Source organism: Rhinoderma darwinii, chromosome 13 (genome assembly GCF_050947455.1).
Source record: "Rhinoderma darwinii isolate aRhiDar2 chromosome 13, aRhiDar2.hap1, whole genome shotgun sequence".
NCBI classification, from domain to species: Eukaryota; Metazoa; Chordata; class Amphibia; order Anura; family Rhinodermatidae; genus Rhinoderma; species Rhinoderma darwinii.
In genome coordinates this window covers 29854781-29875168 of record NC_134699.1, presented here as the reverse complement: position 1 = coordinate 29875168, position 20388 = coordinate 29854781, and the positions used below count along the sequence as shown (strand labels likewise).

The 20388-nt window shown below is 41.7% G+C and overlaps 1 protein-coding gene across 1 annotated transcript in view; it reads left to right on the top strand.

Annotated features, from left to right (window-relative positions):
- The window catches only part of RPL27 (ribosomal protein L27), a 397834-nt gene that overhangs the window by 59947 nt on the left and 317499 nt on the right, over window positions 1-20388 (top strand). The gene's annotated exons all lie outside the window — the stretch shown is intronic.

Below are 20388 nucleotides of genomic sequence, written 5' to 3'. Positions count from 1 at the left end.
TTGTCATGGAAGCAGACATTGACCTAGACATATTAGGTGGTCCATCTCACAGCACTGTTTCAAGATAGGAGCCATTGAATGGGCTGCATGATCTCTCTCGGCCACTCAGCCAAGAGGGAAACACTGATAAGTATGACTCAGCTCTCTGAATAGGACCTTGGATGGCTGTTTAGAGGGGGCAATAGCACCCATTAGCTTATGGCCCATTTACATGGAACAATTTCTCCAACCACCAATAAATGATCAGTGGTTTTGAAAATGCTTGCCAAGAATCTAATCGACATTTCTATCATTATGAACCTTACAGCTAAGGCCTCATGCACACTTCCATCACCGTTTTCACGGCCGTTTCTCACGAATCCGTGTGTCTATTATGGTATCCGTGTGTACTCTGTGTCCGCTCCGTGTTTCTGTTTTAAACGGACGTTGTTATTCTGTTTGGCTTCCATGTTTCCATTAAAAAAACAGAAGACATTGAACTTTATTTGAACTTGTCACATGTCCCAGTCTGTGAACTTTGGCCCGCCCTGCCGTTGCTAGGGCAACAGATCGGTCAAAAACGGACAGCACACGGAAGCACCCTTTTTTTGACGGACCCATTGACTTCTATGGGCCACACGGTCACGGAATCACTGACAAAAGTAGGACATGCTCTACTTTTGATGGAACGGAACAATGGATCCGTCAAAATAATGGAAGTGTGCATGGGCCCATTGAAATGAATGGGTTCAGGGTGCTATCAGTGACAAAAACGGATAGCACCCTGAAGGAAAAAAACTGAAGTGGGCATGAGGCCTAAAGGGGAGAAGTTTCCTCCTGGCCTAGCGAGGAGCATTACTGTTACCTAATGACGGCTCTCATGACAGCCATACCTATAGTTAATACAAATGTCGCTACAAGATGAGTTCAGGAATTGTGACGCCGATGTCGACTGCGCTATTGATTCCGTCAAAATAACGGAACCCTTTCACAACGGTGACAAACAGAAACCATTAACAAAGTGTCCGTTGCCATTGAGATCAATGGTGATGCAAACGGAAGCTATGGTTTCCGTTTGCCTTTCTGTTGAGGGGTTCCGACGACAGAAAGCACTGATGGATCGCCTCAACGGAAACACAACGCTGATGTGAACAGGCCCAAAGATATATCCTTTTTTACAATGCTTATAGTACTTCAGAATAGCTGCTACTATAGCCCTGATACCTAGCTTATCATCGAACATTCATGCCTCGTCATCCAGAACACTTTGCAAAAAGTTTAACTTTACATATAGGATGCAAACAAGATGTATGACAATTAAAAGAAGCACTGCTTAAAAGTGATAAACCTAGAAGCAGAGGCCAAATGTTGGTTGGAGACAAAAAATGTCTGAGAAAACGAGACAAATGAGATAAGACACAAAACATGAGGGGAAAAAACAAAAACAGGACAGGCAAGAGACATGGAGTGAGATAAGAGGTGTCAAACAATGGAGACACAGGGGTAATAATGTAGAATAGAATAGATATAAAGAAGAGAGCCGGCACCACTATTACTACGTAGCTGTATCTCTAGCTGGTGCTGCCATAAATTGGCCCTAAACCTAGTAAGGAATAATCCCATATTTTGTGGTCAGTGCACAAAGGTTTCAAATGAAATAAATGTTCTAGAACGTGGACACAATGGGAGGTTATGATAAAACTGGAATCTCCCGTGTAATCATTTAGTCCTTCAGATTCCCTAGATAATGGGTCAGTTTACCAGGCAGTACCCAAAACCACACTGGATTACCATACTCTTGTGGATACCAGCATAGGCACCGTCATTACAGTGTATTGCGGATGGGCTACTAGCACCGTTTCTTCTAGTTTCCAGCACAGGAGCATAGATTATTATGTACAAAATTTTTTATTTGATTATAGAGAAACTTTCTGGTGCCACCACAGGCCAGTGGCAAAGCTTTGGTGGGTGTAGAAGTTTCCAGTCGCTCCAGACCCTGGTATCTGAGTGGAGTGCTATAAGAGGCAGGTGGTGCTTGGGATGCCTTTTGTATAGATTTCCCATTCATGCCACCACCTCTGACACTGGTCTAATTACGTTCTTTCGTGCTGGTAATATTATACAAAAAAATCATTATGTTTGTTGCTAGCGCTAGACATTGGTTGTTAAGGGGGTTTTACACTGGGCGATTATCAGGCAGATGGGCCCAAAAAACTTAAGTCCAACAATGGAGGTAGTTGATCTCTATGAAGTCATAGATCATCAATGAACATTCACATGGGTCACATAGAAAAACTGGCCTTGTGGCCCAATGCAACCAGAGTCCACATTTCATTTTTTCCAGTGCAGTTTAGTAAATGGAAGCTGAAGTCTCATTGGTTACTATGGGCAACATGGCCACTTTGTCTATTATTTTTTCAATACGAGGCCCAGAATTTTGGACTAAAGGTCCTTTTACACTGGGCAATTATCAGGCAGACAAGCGTTCATAGAACGCTCGTTGCCAATAATAGCCCTGTGTAAACAGGGCAGCGATCAGCAGATGAACGAGCAAACGCTGGATCATCTGCTGGTCGTATCGTTTTCAAAAAGTTAAATATTATCGTTGTCGGCAGCACATCTCCCTGTGTAATCAGGGAGACGCGCTGCCGACATGATAATAGTGTATGGGGGCGAGCGAACAGAGTAACAACCGCTCATCCCCATCCATAGCTCCGTGTGACAGGAGCAAACGTGCGCCGATCAACGATGTCTAGTTGATCGGCGTTTGCTGCAGTGGCCGATTATAGGCCAGTGTAAAAGGGCCTTTACAATGCCCAATGTAAGGTACTACATTTCCGTAATGCTTAGACTCAGAGGGGCAGAGATAGGGTCTCCATTTAGTAGCACTAATAGTATTTTGCCTGGAATACATGGTGACATGTATTAGCTTCTCCGCTGCAGCAGGACATCTTGCTGGTTGTCTTTGCTTGTCATACATAAGATATCATGCAGGATTCCATCAGAACTGAATGCTCTCTAAAGGCCCTATTAGACGGAGCGATTATTGTATGAATTTTCGTATAATCGTTTCAAAGGAAGAGATAATTGCCACGTGTAATAGTGTGCAATGATCAAATAACGAACGATAAATCGCTGGGCTTCCATGGATCGGCTGCATCTACCTGAGTGAAAGATTATCGCTTGTCGCCGCCACACCCCCGTTCAAATCAGGAATCTTCCAGTCGTTAGTAGATCAGTCCTTTACACAATACCTACACGCTCAATAATCTTTGTCTGTAATTGCTGTATAGGCGAACGAGCAAAATCGATGAACAGAGATAATCTTTAGCAATTATTCTGACGTATAATAGACCGTAATCCAAACACAAATGGCTCTCTAAATCATTGCTCGTTGCTTGTTCATTACAGAATATCTGCCCGTCTAATAGGACCCTTAGGGCTCATTCAGACTAGCATAATACTAGTCTGTGTGCTGTGCGTTAAAATAACGCACAGCACACTGACCCATTGATTTCAATGGGACTATTCAGACATGCATGAGTTTTCACGCAGCAACTGTCCGTTGCGTGAAACTCACTGCATGTCCTATATTAGTGCGTTTTCACGCATCTAGTCGCCCATTGAAGTCTATGGGTGCGTGAAAACCACGGACAGCACACATATGACATTTGTGTGCTGTCCGTGTTTCATTCGTCAATTATATAGAAAAGCAGAAAAAAAAATGTAAAAAATGTGTTTGCATAGACGTGAAAAATGCATGCCACACGAAAAGCACACTGATGACAATACGCAACGCACACGGACAAGAAATGTAGGAAACAGTGGTTTGGGAAGATACATCAGATTGCGCATTTGGAGGAACTTTCTAGTTGGGAACAAGGTACACGAAGTTGTGGAAACCGTGGTTTGACTTCAATAATGCACAACACCACTCAGTTGGATTTGCTTCACCCTACTGACCTGTTGTCCCACCAGATATGGACCTCAATACAACTGAAGCTCCTACCTATTAGCTATATACTACTTGTTCTCCAACCAGATGACTAGATTTAAAGTTGGACCTGTGGTTCACAAATAGACTTGTCCCCATGTCGTCGTGATTCTACATATTTGAATTAACTTCCCATCCTGACTGTCTCTTTCATTTCTGGAGATACCATGTCTTAAATATGGTTATTCCTTTATTCATTGTATTACTCTAGCAAATATTGGCCTGCGTGCCTATCAGTTTCTTCTGCATGTTCACATTTCTATGTTACAATAAACATAAATTTGAGAAAAAGAAAATAAATGAAGGAAAAACGCTGCGTTTTTTACGCGCGCAAATCAGAGACACGCTAATCTGAATCTTGCCTTAGTCTATAATATACATTATCTCAGCTTCAGTAAGTAGTGCAATCTGTAAAAGAAGGCCCCAAAACACAAATAGTTTATACTCTCATGCTCTAAAGTAACAAATTTGCCATCAACTTGCGTGTGACCCCATCAAAGTGCACCGCCCTAGGCTTGAGCCCAGTCTGATGGCATGAAAATTCAACTTTGAAAATAACAACAGGCAAGTAACATATGGGCGGCAATACAGGCATGTTGTAGGAGATTAGAAAAACATGGCTGCCTTCTTTAACATTCAAGTGAATTTGGCTGAACTACAATATTAGTCACAGCCTTTGGACACGAGTGGCATTGCGTCTGGAAGACATCAGCCATGTTTATCCAATCTTATACAACAACCCCTTTAAGGATTGTAAAAGGCAATATTTTTATTGGATGAATATATTTTAAGTTTTAAACAGCACCTCCCTAGCATTCTTTCCAACTTAGCACAAATGTATGGTCCCTTTAGGGGAAAGATATACTAGTATATATAAAGCAGTTGGCCCCTTTACTAGTGAAAGTGTTAATCCTTTAGTGACCAACCAGATTCCTGGCGAGCTTTGTACCACACGTAAATCTGTCTGATCATATAGGAATGTGTCACATCCCCTACAATCAGAAATGTGTGGCATTCCCTCACTATCCCCGGACCCTCCTGACCGCTGCACTTGTACAGAGCCGTGCCCTCTCTTTCAGTAAACACTTCATACTTTGCATGTGAATTTGGTTCATGGACACCTGCCAGTGTCAACTTCCAAGTCTACTCTAGTCTTAGGCATAATTTGATAGACAAATGTTGATATTTCCATAATGCACAAGATGTACTTATTCGGTTGTTTAAAGAGTAGGTGACCTACATTAATATATTAGAAAATGTTATGAATATAAAATCATTACAGGGGTTTATGAGATTAAAAAAAAAAAGATTACAAATTTTCCAAGAACTAGCTATTTACTATTTAGTGGAGTTGCAGTACCAGACACAGCCTATGGACTAGGGTGGCGCTGTTTTTCGTATGGGAGGTATTTTTTTCTAATCTCAACAACCCCTTTAACATACAGTATGCTTATTATTGAAATGTTTTCCTTTACAAGTTAGAGAATTCTGTAATACTGACGAGCTGCAAGCACTTTCCATTCAGCCTGTCTGCAGACACATGCTGTATTATGATCGATTAACATAGTAAACTTGTAATCTTTGAATATCTTGCAGCTCGCATCTTTATTAGTGGAAACTTCCAGATTGTAAAGGGAGAAATTAAAATAATAAGTATATTTAGTGAACGGTCATTCATGTAGGTGTAGCTTCATATTTGCTAGGTCAAAGTTGCATTTTTTTTCCAGGTCTCCAAATGCAGCCATCAATATAAGAAACGGAGACCAATGAGATCTACAAGTTTTTGGGCCACACTGGGTTAAACACTGTATTGAGAAAGCAAAGAAATGTTTTGGATTAAATATTTAGCCGAGTATCCAAAGCAGCAGGTATTATATGACAAAGCCATGAGTAATTCGCAAGTCACATTACTCCATTTGTGGGAGGTTCGCTTATAACTAATGCTTTTCTATCTGGACAAGCGCCATGCTGCCACTTTGTAGTGAATAGTAGATGCGAGGGGTATAGCTATAGGAGGGTGCAGAGGAAGCAGGATCTGGCTCAAATGCCCCTCTAAGAAGACAACAATATTGTAAATAGGACATAGTAGGGGGGGGAGGCTTGGTACAGATTTTGCATCGGGGCCCCTTGAAGTTATACCTCCGGTAGCCATGGCTGTCTGGGTTTGCTGAGAGTTGTATCTTTCCAAGCTTGCAGATCATTGCATTAGAGAGAAACTACCTGTTGACGCAACACATGAGAGTGGAGACATGGTGGCACTGAAGAAAAAGTCTTGCGTAACAGTTGTGATTGTGGACACCCACTGAGACCCAAAATGAACAGTCACTGACTGCAACTTTAAATAATGTTATATGATACTGTGAGATGAAATCTGAAAGTCAATGGGCAATGTAGAGCAGTAGTTGTCTATCTTCCCATTGACTTACCATGATCCATGATGGATTAGGCCTCAAGGAACCTGCATAACAAGAAGTTATGTTCCTCCTTTATTTATTTGATCAGCACCTGACAGCTGGCCATATGCTAGAGATTTTGGACCATTTTCCGTTGACTGTTGGTGCCTGACATGAACGAGCTTGACAGACGCCAAACAAAGACAGATATCTATGGAAACATTGATCTGCCATGTCCAATTTTTTTGTTCGTTGTGGGGTGCAGTCCTTTGAAACTAGTTTATGACAAACGACAGATCTGCATCCCATCAACAAAAGCCCACCCCAGAATCGATTGTCAATTTCTCATTTTAACTTAGAAGTTTGTCATCCTGTACGTCAAGCTGCACAGACCAAACATGAATGACAACATCCAAAGTTAAACATAGACAGAATTTGCGGCAGTCACCGATCCATAAAATCAGCCTTTTATATAATCTATTTAAAACACAGACGTTGTAGAAGGTGTTGGAATCTGACCAATTATCTACTCATGTAAATGGCCTTCAAGGTTGTTATGTGTGTTATGATGACCAGATAAATTACCTCCAACCACAGAAACTGGTGAAGGTAGTAAATCTCAAAGCACCATGGATAGCTAAAGAGCATGCGCGCGCACGCGTTATGTTTCTGGAAGATTATTAAGGCTTTTTGCAATAAGTCACTTTCATAAATTTTGCAATGTGAAGGACAGTTTGAGGATGTACAGTAACAAATTCCATACATTCAGCACTGCAAGGACTCATATTCCTCTGACTTCTGCTTAACAAGTCGTGCTTGTAACTCCGATGAGTACGGTAAGTCTGGTAAAATGATTAAAGGAAATTTCCCTCCACTTAGGATAGGAGAAGTCATTAAATTATAACTGGTGGGGGTTGAACTGCTGGTACCCACACGATCGCTAAAACCAAGGGGCACAGCACTCAGAAGCTTAGTGATTGATCATACATTTTTGGTATATTCTATTTATTACTGATTAAACACTATCAAATTGCCAACCTGCTGTGACTTCAATATAAGAAAGACACACAAAACCAATGAAAATAATAAACAAGCATCACCTAAAGAACACCCTACATAAGGGCATGCGGGAAAAACACCATTCAAGTGCCCAGAGTGCAGAGAGGGCATGTATCTGTGGGGGCACAGTTCATAAGGAGACTAGTAAAGGAGAGGAGGCATATAGCAGGAGTATGAGAAGCCCAATCACAGGGCTGGCATATGGTCGGCACCACTACATAAAACGGTTGTATTATTATTACGGGTTTTTTTAGATAACAACCAACCTGGGTTTTATAGGGGGAGCCATCAGCGTACCCACTATAATTAAAGGGAAAAGTGCCTACTGCAGTCAGCGGCCCTCCAACTACGCGGGGAAGAGCCCATTGAAGATCACATTGCAGTGTAACCACGGATTTTGGCAAATTGGGGCCACCATGGTGTTAAGAATAAAGGAAATATAATCTTAAAATAACTAAGCATACAATGGAAACCTAATAACAAAGGAAGTTCATTTGCTTTTCTTTGAATAAGTCAAATAAACTTAGGCCCTGTTCACATCTGCGTTCGGATTTCCATTGTTCTGCTCCATCAGAGGAGCAGAACAATGAAAATGCAGGAAGCGCAGGCTCTGTTGAACAACGGAGGCAACCGGCACCCGACGGAACCCATTGACTTTAATGGGTTCTGTCGGGGTGTCAGTGGATTTACCGGAAACAATAGCACAGCATGCGGCACTATTGTTTCTGGTATTTTTGGCGGAATCTACAACAGAGGCTCCTAACGGAGCCTCCAATGCATATGTGAATTAGGCCTTACTCAGTGATTAATATATATTTTCTTATAAACACAATCTTAGATCATAATACAAAGCTGGAATCTCAAGTTCAGAGCTCACACTTTACAATGTTTACCTACAGTAACTCTCAATGAATTAGATAAGACAATTTAGTTACCTGCAAATCAAGTGGTGTTCATGTTCCTTTATACCAGTGTTTCTTATCCTCGGGCTCTCTAGCTGTTGCAAAACTACAGCTTCCAGCATGCCCAGCATAATGGGAGTTGTAGTTTTGCATAAGCTGGAGGTGCTTAGTTTTATACGGTGATTGGAAAATGTTACATGTTGTTGACTACCCAAAGATTCTAGTTCAGATTTGTATTCTAGCTTACAAGTACGCATGCTATCACTTTCTATAATTTCCATACCACTAGGAACTTTGTACTGCTTTTATGAATCCAAAAGGTGAACTATAGTTATAAGTAGCGAGTTAGACTGTATATGGGTATCAAAACGCCAATTAAACTAAGTTCTGTATACATTCTATAAGATATATACTATATACCTACAGGCAGTGGCGGATTAAGTAGACCATGGGCCCTGGGCTGTTACCCAAACTTGGGCCCCCCTTCCTCACCGCCGCCCTGCCGTAACTATTTTTAACACTACCTTTTTGGGCAAGCATTAACAGTGTTACGATTTCCCTTGTCACAGCGCGGTGTCCCTACATACTGACAGTATCACACTGTGCAGGGACACAACCTCCTGACAAGGGGAATTGTCTATCAGTCCTGGACTGCAGACTTTTTGTGAAATACAAGGATTCCTATAATAAACATGTCAGGAGAGGTGACAGATTCTCTATAAATCTAGTGACTCACAGGTGACGACGTCTCAGATTCTAGTAGTTTTTTCCTCTTTTCTTCTCCATCCGGTCCAGCACTCATGACGACTTCTCCCGGCCATGACTCATTTCTGCAGAATTTGCCACTCAGACGTCTCCTCACTTTTCCAACATTTCCACACCTATAAACGAAAATAAAGTTATCATGGTGCCACATACTGTGCCCCTAAATATAATAGCACCAAACACTGCGCGCCTGAATATAATAATACCACACACTGTAAAACACCACCTACACACAGCCCCCTGTACATAGTGCCACACACAGCCCCTGTAGATATTACACACCCCCATAGATATCGCCATACACAGCCCCCTCTATATATCACACATCCCCCCGTAGAGAGTGTTACACACAGCCCCATATAGATAGTGCCATACAGCCCCCTGTAGAGAGCGCCACACAGCCCTCCCCCTCTTGTAAATAGCACCAAAAAGCCCCCCTATAAAGAGCGCCACACACATACCACTGTGGATAGCACTACACAGCCCCCCCCTTGTATATAGTGCCACACAGCGCTCCCCCTTGTATATAGTGCCACACAGCGCTCCCCCTTGTATATAGTGCCACACAGCGCTCCCCCTTGTATATAGTGCCACACAGCGCTCCCCCTTGTATATAGTGCCACACAGCGCTCCCCCTTGTATATAGTGCCACACAGCGCTCCCCTTGTATATATCCCCCTTGTATATAGTGCCACACAGCACTCCCCTTGTATATATCCCCCTTGTATATAGTGGCACACAGCGCTCCCCCTTGTATATAGTGCCACAAGGTTATGTACACATTTAAAAACGTTATCATAATTTTATATATATATATATATATTAGTATGTGTGTGATTGATTTTATTAAAAAATATTTTCACTTTTTGAGATACAGCTGCTTTGTATCCTGTATCCGTCAGGTCAGCAGGACTGACAGGATCAGTGACACGCAGGATCCACCTCAAATCTATCACATCTAAGATTATAATTTAGCGCAAGGCCCGTTTCACTGATCCCGTCAGTCCTGCTGACCTGACGGATACAGGATACAAAGCAGCTGTATCTCAAAAAGTGAAAATATTTTTTAATAAAACGGAATTACAAAGTTGCACCAAACACACATTTTTATAAAAAGAAAAAAAAAAAGACGTGATTTTTGCAACGTTTTTTTCCGTAGACAATGCAGGTTTCCTTTTTTATCGTTTTTATGCACACTTTTTTGCTATTTTAGAATTTTTATTCATAAAGTTTGAAAATAATAGTAAAAAAAATAAGCTTTTTTACGTTTCAGCTATTTTTTTTGGTAATAACATAGTTTTACCCTAAAATAGACCTTTTATTTGTAATCGTCATTGTTTACCGTAAATTTTAATATATTACATGTCTATATTAGGGTAATTGGGTCAGCGCTAGCGTTACAACAATGATTGGCGGTGGGAACGGTATTTTTTGGGGTGGGTATTTTATGTGTATTTATTATTTAATTTTTTTTTGCACTTTACTTTATTATTTTTTATTACTATGGTCTGTTCCTCAAAGGTCAAAAAAGACCTTTGGGGAACTTTATATATTTTTTTTCTTTTTACACCATCTTTTCCCCTGTAACTGGAGCTGCACAGCAGCCCCAGTTACAGGGGAAATCAGCCCTCTCATAGTGACGATTGTCACTAATAGGGCTGTGCTGGGTCTAGTAAGACCCAGCAGCAGTCTGCCACTAACGGCACCCGGCGATCATGTGACCAGTCACATGATCACCGGGAGGAATAGAGACAGCGCCGCTGCTGCTGTCTCTATTCCTATACACAGCGTTCATTGAACGCTGTGTAAGAAGACATCGGAGAAGACAGAAGCAGCGAAAGCTGCTTCTGTCTTCTCCTCAGGGTCCCCGGCAGTCACTGACAGCCGGAGACCCGACATTCAGCTGCCGAATCGCGCGGGCAGCAAGTTAAAACCCGAGCCGTAGAAAGTCTATGGCTCGGGTTTTAAGGACCCGTCCCTGACCGCTGGCCGTAAAAATACAGCCAGCGGTCGGGAACCAGTTGGGCAGGAGGATAAGCCGACTAACCTCAGCGCCGGTGAACGCCCGCCCGGGTCTTCTCTTGCAGCTTTAGAGCAACAGAACAGCCGTCCGTCGCTGTTCTGTTACTCATGGCGGCGCCCGCACTTGTCAGGGAGGCGTGTCCTACCCCTTTCCCGGCCAATTCCCTACCTCCTCCCCTCCTCATCTTCGGAAATTAGCAGCGCTAGCGCGCTGAATAGTTTTGTACGATAATGTGCGGTTCGGGCTGCCATGGGCCCCCTGGGAGCCTCGGGCCCCGGGCGGCCGCCCGAATCGCCCATATGATAATCCGCCACTGCCTACAGGAACAGTGGTGTACAAAAAGGAAAAGGGTCCCACAGATTAAAATAAGCCCCCCTTACGGTGCCTGATTTTGCTACCCAAGACAGAAGAACTATGGCCCCCATTTATCAATGTATTTGCACCTTTTTTGGTTCATTTTACTCTAAAATAGTGTTTAATTTGCTATGTGACATATTTGTTAACCATATGCATGAGAATTTGTAGCCATTTACGTCATGTACAGTAGATAGTATAAAGCATCACTCTCCTATGTGGTTGTGGTAAGTTCTGGTGCAGGTCCTGGTGGGTCCTGTGGTCACAAGCCCAAAATATATCCATGTGCGTAGAAAATAGGACAGCACACAACTGAGTAAATGCAATTACTTGTGCAAATTTTAGTTTAGATCCAGTGATATCAACAAGTTTAGGCAACATTTTGGACCAAGCCGGTCCGTTGTCAAGCGCTGATAGCCATGTAGCGGGACACACAGTCGTCGGTGGAGCTCTGACAATAGCAAAAGAAGTGGAATAACCAAGGCTGGGCCACTCTATAGAAATCAGGTACATGTGAACCGGTGGGACTTGATAAGGTTTTTTGATTGAGAATTTTTTATGTATTTTTATTTAAATCTTAGCAGTTGCACAATGCAACATTTTTAACTCCTTCTATGCTCAGAAATGGAGACTTTAAGAGGTGGAGGCAAATCCTTTGTGCTTTATAGCTTTTTATACATTTATTGTCTTATTTTTATGAGTGTACAAAGGTTTCTGTAAGAGCGCGCTAAAGTTTACAAGAAAAAATAAGGCGGATAGCTGAATTCAGATAATGGAGGGTGTTTGAATGGAAACATTTATGCAGAAGTTTTAATGTTGTTAATATGAATAGGAGTCATTTTGAGTCTCTATTCAGCTAGGGCTACAATATTGAAGGATCTCCCAGTAAGGACCCTCATCTAGTATCCAGAGTATAGAGCGAATACAAAGAGCATCTTTTGCTCTGGAAGACCCAGTACATCCATGAATTACATGGACACCCAATTCTTTCTATGGAAACCGTGTTATGCCTCACTGCCCCTGTGGTCACACTTTAGGGAAATTTAACTCTTGCTACCAGGTTCTTCCAAACATTGCAGCTGATTGTTGCGAGTCCCAGTAGTGGGACACCATGTGATCGGTTTATCATCAGGAGATCACTCCAACAAAAAGGGATTGTCCAAAGTGGACAACTCCTTTAAGGTGCATAAATCACAAAACACATACCTATTTTGTAGACATGGACCTTAGTGGGCATATATATGAATGTAATACACTCAGACGTATAACTTGAAGTTTCCTGTGCCCTAATGTATGCTGTCAAAGTACTGGAGTTCTCTGAGGAACAGGCTCCCTCAGGCACCAGGCCCGGGTAAAATGGCAAACTCTGCATAAAACCCCTGAATGCCCACCATAAAATAGCATAAGTGCTTTGGAAAAATGGCATAATTTTCTGAGACATCAGAATGTTTCACTGTTGCAAAGGGGCATGGTTAGGTGGTTGGGAATTGTGTAACCTACTTATCAAAACAATATAAATTTCTTTACACCGAGAAAATGGCGCACATAAACAACAGGTTAGACCATCATAGTCACCTCTCACATGACAGACTGTGTCATAGCACACGCTGTATAATGTAAGCATTGAGGAATATGGTTCATAGACCATCAATGAGATGATGGTTGTAGTTGATGATCCCATTCATGTGAGTGACAGTATGTCTGAATGACCCCTGATGATCTTTAGAAGACTTGACTATTTCCTCTTTATGAATGGCCACTAATTAAATACAACTGTGTGACTGATTGAAAGATATTCCTCTTTCGATCTCCGCAGGGACAGGCAATGCAGAGTTTGTGGTTTTAAGAAAAAATCAACTCATGCTGGGAGTCTGTTGAAATGGCGTCCGACCTCAGACATATGTCCCTAATGACCAGACATATGTGCCTTTGTACACACTTCTGCCACACATCTATATATTCACTGGATGATGCCAGGGCTACAGAGCTGTCCATCACTCGCTACTGCATTGTCCCGTCCTGCTGAAAACACCCAGCTGTTACGTTTTTAATATCAATGGCCACAAGAATAACATAGGGATATTAGTAATGCATGCATTCATCATTAATGGATGACCACGCAGATGGTCAGAAATTTCTGCAACAAAATCTTTCGAGTGTGACTGCACCCTTATAATACACTTGAGCAGGATTAAGACACTACCTATAAGCAGAATTTATCACATAACCTTTTGGCCCAAGGTGTATGTGTATTGTCCTATTACCCAAATGGTCAGTCCAGAAGATAATTTTGTATGCCTTATTCTGGGGGGGGGGGTTTGTTCCTCTTTCTTTCGATAGATCCAAACATGTACCATACACATGTATGACATACATGTGGATTCCATTGATTTCCAGCTTAAAGATAAAAGGTACCTTCCCATTCGTATAGCAGGCTATGTCATACAGAACCGTCTAAGAATATGTATCCAGGCATAAACCAGTCACATGAGTGCCAAAAGGAAACTCTTCTGGCATATGCTTGCCTCGTAGAAACCCCTGGGAAGGTTACAGATTGTAGACTTATTTTAAGTATATGATTCTAAACTTCAGACATATGGTCCAAATGGTGTATGAGCCATGTGCACGGAGCCTATAAGCTGGCCTAAAGACCCTTTAGGCACTTTGCATGACCCCATATGTTATCTCCATACTGGGCTGTATTACGGAGGTATTCTCTCCTAAAAAAATATCCAATGGAACATGGCAAATTTTTTTTCTCAGGCACAGTATGGAACCATTAACTTCTATGGGTGCTGTATGGCAACACAGAAATTGTAAGGAGCTATACTTCATCTTTGTGAATGAGACCTTACAAATATTTCAGGAAATGGCGTATTATGGGTGTAGTTGTACACTCAAACCAATGCCTCAGTGCCTGGCAACACAACAATAATTCATGAAAGTGTATTTGAGGGAAGTTTGCATAGTATGATATTAAATAAGATGACTATTTGCAGAGGACAACATAATTAGTATAATGGAAGATAAAATTACGGGTGGTCCGGGATCCCTGCCACCTTCCATAGTTGGGAGCAAGAGAGGGAGGAGTGAGAACTTTGACTGTTTTCAGTTTAATTCATAGGTGTCAGCTGAACTCTCCAGGTCAGGTGGAGACTTTCAGGAAAACCGTATGCCTGTTTTGTTAATAGAAGGAAACAGACAAGTTGATAACTGTAATCTGGTTTAATATCAAATGGAATAGGTTTCCTTTATTTTTTTGTTAACACTTCAGAACTTGTTGGAAAATCTCTCTGCGATATCAAGTGACTCCAACACTACCTTTTCTGCGACTTTCCTCCTACATGTCCCTATTTTTGGCCCATCTTAATAAAATGTTGACTTTTCTTTTTCTTTCAGCTACTGAGATCGTTAACCCCCCCGCCAACCCCATTTTAGGTAAATGCCAAAGCAGTCTAGTTGTGGACCCCTCTTCATTCCGCTTAAAGCTTAATTCCTTCTCAAATACTATTCTTTACCAGTCTAACAAAACACTTAGTGCTTTGCACCTTTTTTATATACGCATGTTCCATCCATCTTCTAGTTCTAGCTCACGTTCCCCAACTTAGGAACCTCAACACTATAAACAAGGGCATACGGTAGTTACAGGGAGTGCAAATGTAGCAGTCGCACCTAAAGGCCCCTCTGCCACTCAAGAAATCACCAATATTATAAAAAGTAGCTGGGGGGGGGGGCACCTGTTACAGATTTTGCATTGGGGCCCTGGCACCAAGTTACGTCTCTGACTGGGAACCATTTTTAACAACTGCTCCTGGCTTCATAGATGAAGCCTCTCTCTCCTGTTCTCTCCTATTTTAATTATTGTCTGTGACTACAATAGCATATTATATATAATCTGTGGTAACCGAGACAGGAAGTGATGTCATTTGAAGGACAGATGCAGAAAGGAGGAGCAGAAGGAAACATCACCCAGGAAAATGACTTCTATCATGTGACATGTTGAATCTGTTACATGTTATTTTGTCATTGGACTTTTGCTTCAACTATTTTTGATGCCCAACTTGACTAACCAACATTGATTGTCCATGTGCAGCTTTATTTCAATGGCACATTTTCTAGCAATGTGTCTGAGATTGTAAGTTCTGGAACTCTCTAACAAGAGCCTGAAGGAGTCCTGTCGTCTCAGAGGTTAGAGATCAACTTAAATGAGAAGAATGGTGAGAAACCCTCATCAATCTCAATGCAAGTTTATAAGGGCCAAATTAGCTGTTTTTTCACCCAAAAAGATGGAATTTATATTTTAAATACTTGGCAGTTCATTTCACATTATTTTGGTCCCCAAGTCGTATTATTCCAAAAGTTTGCCAATTGTTTAATCCAAATAATTCCATTTATGAACACAAAACCTTAGTATTTTTAATCAAAGAGGAGGAGGAACAATATTCTTTTTAGATACAATAAAGTGGGAAATTTGGCTGTGTATGGGTAGCATTATAGATATAGTTGAAGAAATTATTTTACTTTTGAGATTTAATTCCACTGTAGAAGACAGAGAAAATGCCTTAAATAGATTCTCTGGGACTTGAACATTGATGACCTATCTTTAGGATAGTCCATAATTGTTTGATTGGTGGGGCTATGACCTCCATGAGCCGCCAGAGCCCCACCAATCGAGCATATATACTAAGTCATGCAGAAGCGCTTTAGGCAATGGCAAGTAACGCCATGTAAAACTAATAAGTACCTCATACATATTCAGGGCCACAACCTGTCTGGGCCTCAATAATTGAACCAAGATTTACTTATGAGTCACAGTAACAGGAACCCAGTTTTTTGTTAATTTCCAGTTTTTGTGGTGAAATCCGTGGAGACTCAAAATACGGTAGATTTCTGTTCTGAGAACACTGTGTATATGTGTCAGACTCTCATATTCTTCTCACAGCTGCTCTTCAGCTGTGCCAGGCTCTGCAGACCGAGACCAAACTGGTTGTCATTCTGCACATTAATGTCCAGTCATATCTCTCCTCACACTGGTGCTCTGAGGCCGAGAGCAAGAGTGGGTGGAAGGGCTGAAGGCAGGGTGGCAAATAGAAAAAGAAGAAGATATATGGGACACATGCCAAGGTCTCGGTACTTAGATAAAAGTGATAACTCAAGTAGTTGAACTCTATTAGGAGTGCAATGCGATAGTTTACATTTATTTGATAGGATATTTGCGGAGTGCTGGATGTAGTCCTCTGTAGAAATGAGTAAATTACAATCCACTTCACCTTCAATTCACAAAATTGTCCATAATCTATTTTCACGGATCCACCAATTGGTGTATAGAAGTCTTCCAAGGTCATAAGTGGACATTCGGAGATTGCTTCACAATTTTATATACAGCTCATGAAAGTTGTAGCAAATTAATTTATATATCTAATAGCTCAAACTTGCTTATATACAGTTAGGTCTGGAATTATTTGGACAGTGACACAGGTTTTGACATTTTAGCTGTTTACCAAAGCATATTGAATATACAGTTATATAATCAATATGGGCTTAAAGTGCAGACTCTCAGCTTTAATTTGAGGGTATTCACATCCTAATTGGAGGAAGGGTTTAGGAATTACATCACTTTTAATATGTAGCTGCCTCTTTTTCAAGGGACCAAAGATAATTGGACAATTATCTCAAAAGCTATTTAATGGGCTGCATGTGCTATTCCCTCGTTAATCCATCATCAATTAAGCAGGTAAATGGTCTGAAGTTGATTCCTGGTGTGGCATTTGCATTTGGAAGCTGTTGCTGTGAACCAACAACATGAGGTCAAAGGAGCTCTAAATTATAGTGAAACAGACCATCGTTAGGCTGAAAAAAATGAAGAAATCCATCATGGAGATAGCACAAATGTTAGGAGTCGCCAAATCAACAGTTTGCTACATTCCTGAAAAAAAAAAAGGGCGCACTGGTAATCTCCCAAAGTCCTGGATGTCCACGAAAGACAACAGTGGTGGATGATCGCAGAATCCTTTCCATGGTGAAAAAAACCCCTTCACAACATCTACCCAAGTGAAGAACACTCTCCTGGAAGTAGGTGTATCTGTATCTTAGTCTACCATAAAGAGACGACTTCATGAGAGCAAATACAGAGGGTTCACCACAAGGTGCAAACCATTAATCAGCCTCAAAAATAGAAAGGCCAGATTAGACTTTGCCAAACAACATGTAAAGAAGCCGCCCAGTTCTGGAACAGCATGAAACTAAGATCAACCTGTACCAGAATGATGGAAGGAAGAAAGTATGGAGAGGGCTTGGAACGGCTCATGATCCAACGCACAGCACATCCTCTGTAAAACATGGTGGGGGCAGTGTGATGGCATGGGCATGCATGGCTGCCAAAGGCATCGGGTCACTAGTGATGATTGATGATTTGACTGAAGACAGAAGCAGCCGGATGAATTCTGAAGTTTTCGGGGATATAATTTCTGCTCAGATTCAACCAAATGCAGCAAGGTTGATTGGACGTCGCTTCACAGTACAGATGGACAATGACCCAAAACATACTGCGAAAGCAACCCAGGAGTTTATAAGGTAAAGAAGTGGAATATTCTGCAATGGCCAAGTCAATCACCAGATCTCAACCCGATCGAGCTGCATTTCACTTGCTTAAGACAAAACTTAAGGCAGAAAGACCCACAAACAAGCAACAACTGAAGACGCTGCAGTAAAGGCCGGCAAAGCATCACAAAGGAGGAAACCCAGGGTTTGGTGAGATCCATGGGTTCCAGACTTCAGGCCGTCATTGCCTGCAAAGGATTCTCTGCAAAGTGTTAAAAAAAAAAAAAACATTTTATTTATGTTAATGTTAATTTGTCCAATTACTTTTGAGCCCCTGAAATGAGACGGCCGTGTAGACAAATGGTTCAATTCCTAAACGTTTCACAGGATATTTTTGTTCAACCCCTTGAATTAAACCTGAAAGTCTAAACTTCAATTGCATCTCCGTTGTTTCATTTAAAATCCAATGTGGCGGCAGCAGAGCCCAAATCATGAAGATTGTGTCACTGTTCAAAGAATTCTGGACCTAACTGTAGCAGTAACATATTCCACAGCACTGTACAAAGATTGTAATCAGTCACATCAGTCCCTGTTCCCAATGGGACTCATAATATAAATTTCCTATCTCACACACACTAGGGCCAATTTCATAGGAACTCAGTGCTGCAAGGCAACAATGCGAAGCAATGAGGCACCATTGTAACCTTTATCCCTGTGCCATTACTTCAATTCTCACCTCTCTATTCCTGTGTCTATAGGCAGCATAGGTTATGAACACATGCTTCGTTCCCTGTCAAACATGCTTGAAAACATTATCTTCAGCTATCTTTGGAGGAATGCTGTGTGTCGGGTAATATCACTATATCATGATCTCTAAACAACTAAAATAACCCAGAAAATGTTTAGTATTAAAAGGTGTGGTTAGCGGGTGCGTCCATTGGGTGCCAAAGGTTATGTGCCTACAGGCCTCAGCGCTAAAAACAAAGGCCTGTATCTGCGTATAAGAGAGTTATATTAAAGGCCAAGAATACCTAGAATATTTAGCCTAGAAGCCATATATTTAAAGCATGAAGGGTAAGATTCTGCTCATATACTGAAGTCGCGTAGTCGGAAAATAACCTTGATGAAAGGGAATACAACTTTTTTGTCCCATTGTGTTTAGTTCTCAGGGCCCGCTATCGGAAATGATTCTGTGGGTCACCCCTCCATCTATTAAAAACATTGTAAACTTTGTTGCTATCATTGTACACACCGGACATATCATCAGTAAGGTCTAATTTAATATTTTTAATATTTGTGAATCAACTCATAAGAAAAAGACCCCAGTGAGAAGTGACTTGAAAGTGGGGCTGCCTTCTTCTGGATCTTTGGAGACCATTATTGTATCAGAGATTTGCACCACCGGAGGATCCTCCGGTACTCTGATGGGCCGGTCCAACCCTAAACCCAAGAGCCACAATTGGATAAAGTTCCTTTATTTCATGATTTCACATTTGGCTATATGTGATCACGCTAATTACGTATCTCTTACTGCCCCTTCCCATGATGTGGCGATCTTTTCAATAAAGAGTAATGTGAGTGACAAGGGCACGCTGATTAGATTCAGGCCCTTTGCGGCTTCGGTTAAAATTTAGGGGAAATGCATGGTTTTATTAGCGCCTTACAATGAGGTATTATCTCTACTAGTGAGGTTACTAATACTATTTTCCTTAAGGTGGGGTATAATAAAGTTCTTGATGCGTAATAATTGATATGTATTATGTATAGATGTAATGTAAATATACACGTTGAGGCCTTGTTCACACAGATCAGATTTGTTGCAGATTTTACAAGTTTTTTAAGCCAAAACCATGAATAAGAACCTAAACAGAAGAAATAAAGGACGGCCTTAACCCCTTAGTGACCAACAGTACGCCTTTTTACGTTCCTCACTAATGGGCTTTAGGCTAAGGCGACGCCTTTTAACGTGATCGCTTTAGCCTAAAGTAGCGCCGAAATGAATGATCAGAGCTCCGTTCTCTCAGCTACCGGAGGTAGCTGAGAGTTCGGAGCAACGACCAGAGACCATAACGAGTGGTCTCTGGTCACGTGATCGCCGTGAATCGCTATTTCACGGCGTTCACGCTAAAGCGGCAAATCGTCGCCATTTCTCTCTCCTCTCATGGAATAACTCCTTAGAGAGAAGAGAGAACGGGTAATTAGTGCGCCCCCCCCCTCCCACGTCCGATCCCCCCCCCCGTCCGATTCCCCTTCATGTCCGATTCCCCCCCCCGGTCCGATTCCCCCCCCCCAAAATGGCGCCCGCATGCGCTTTGCATATCTTACCTGTGTCGGCAGCTGGCACAGCAACAATCAGGGACCGTTGTGACTGGTCCCTGA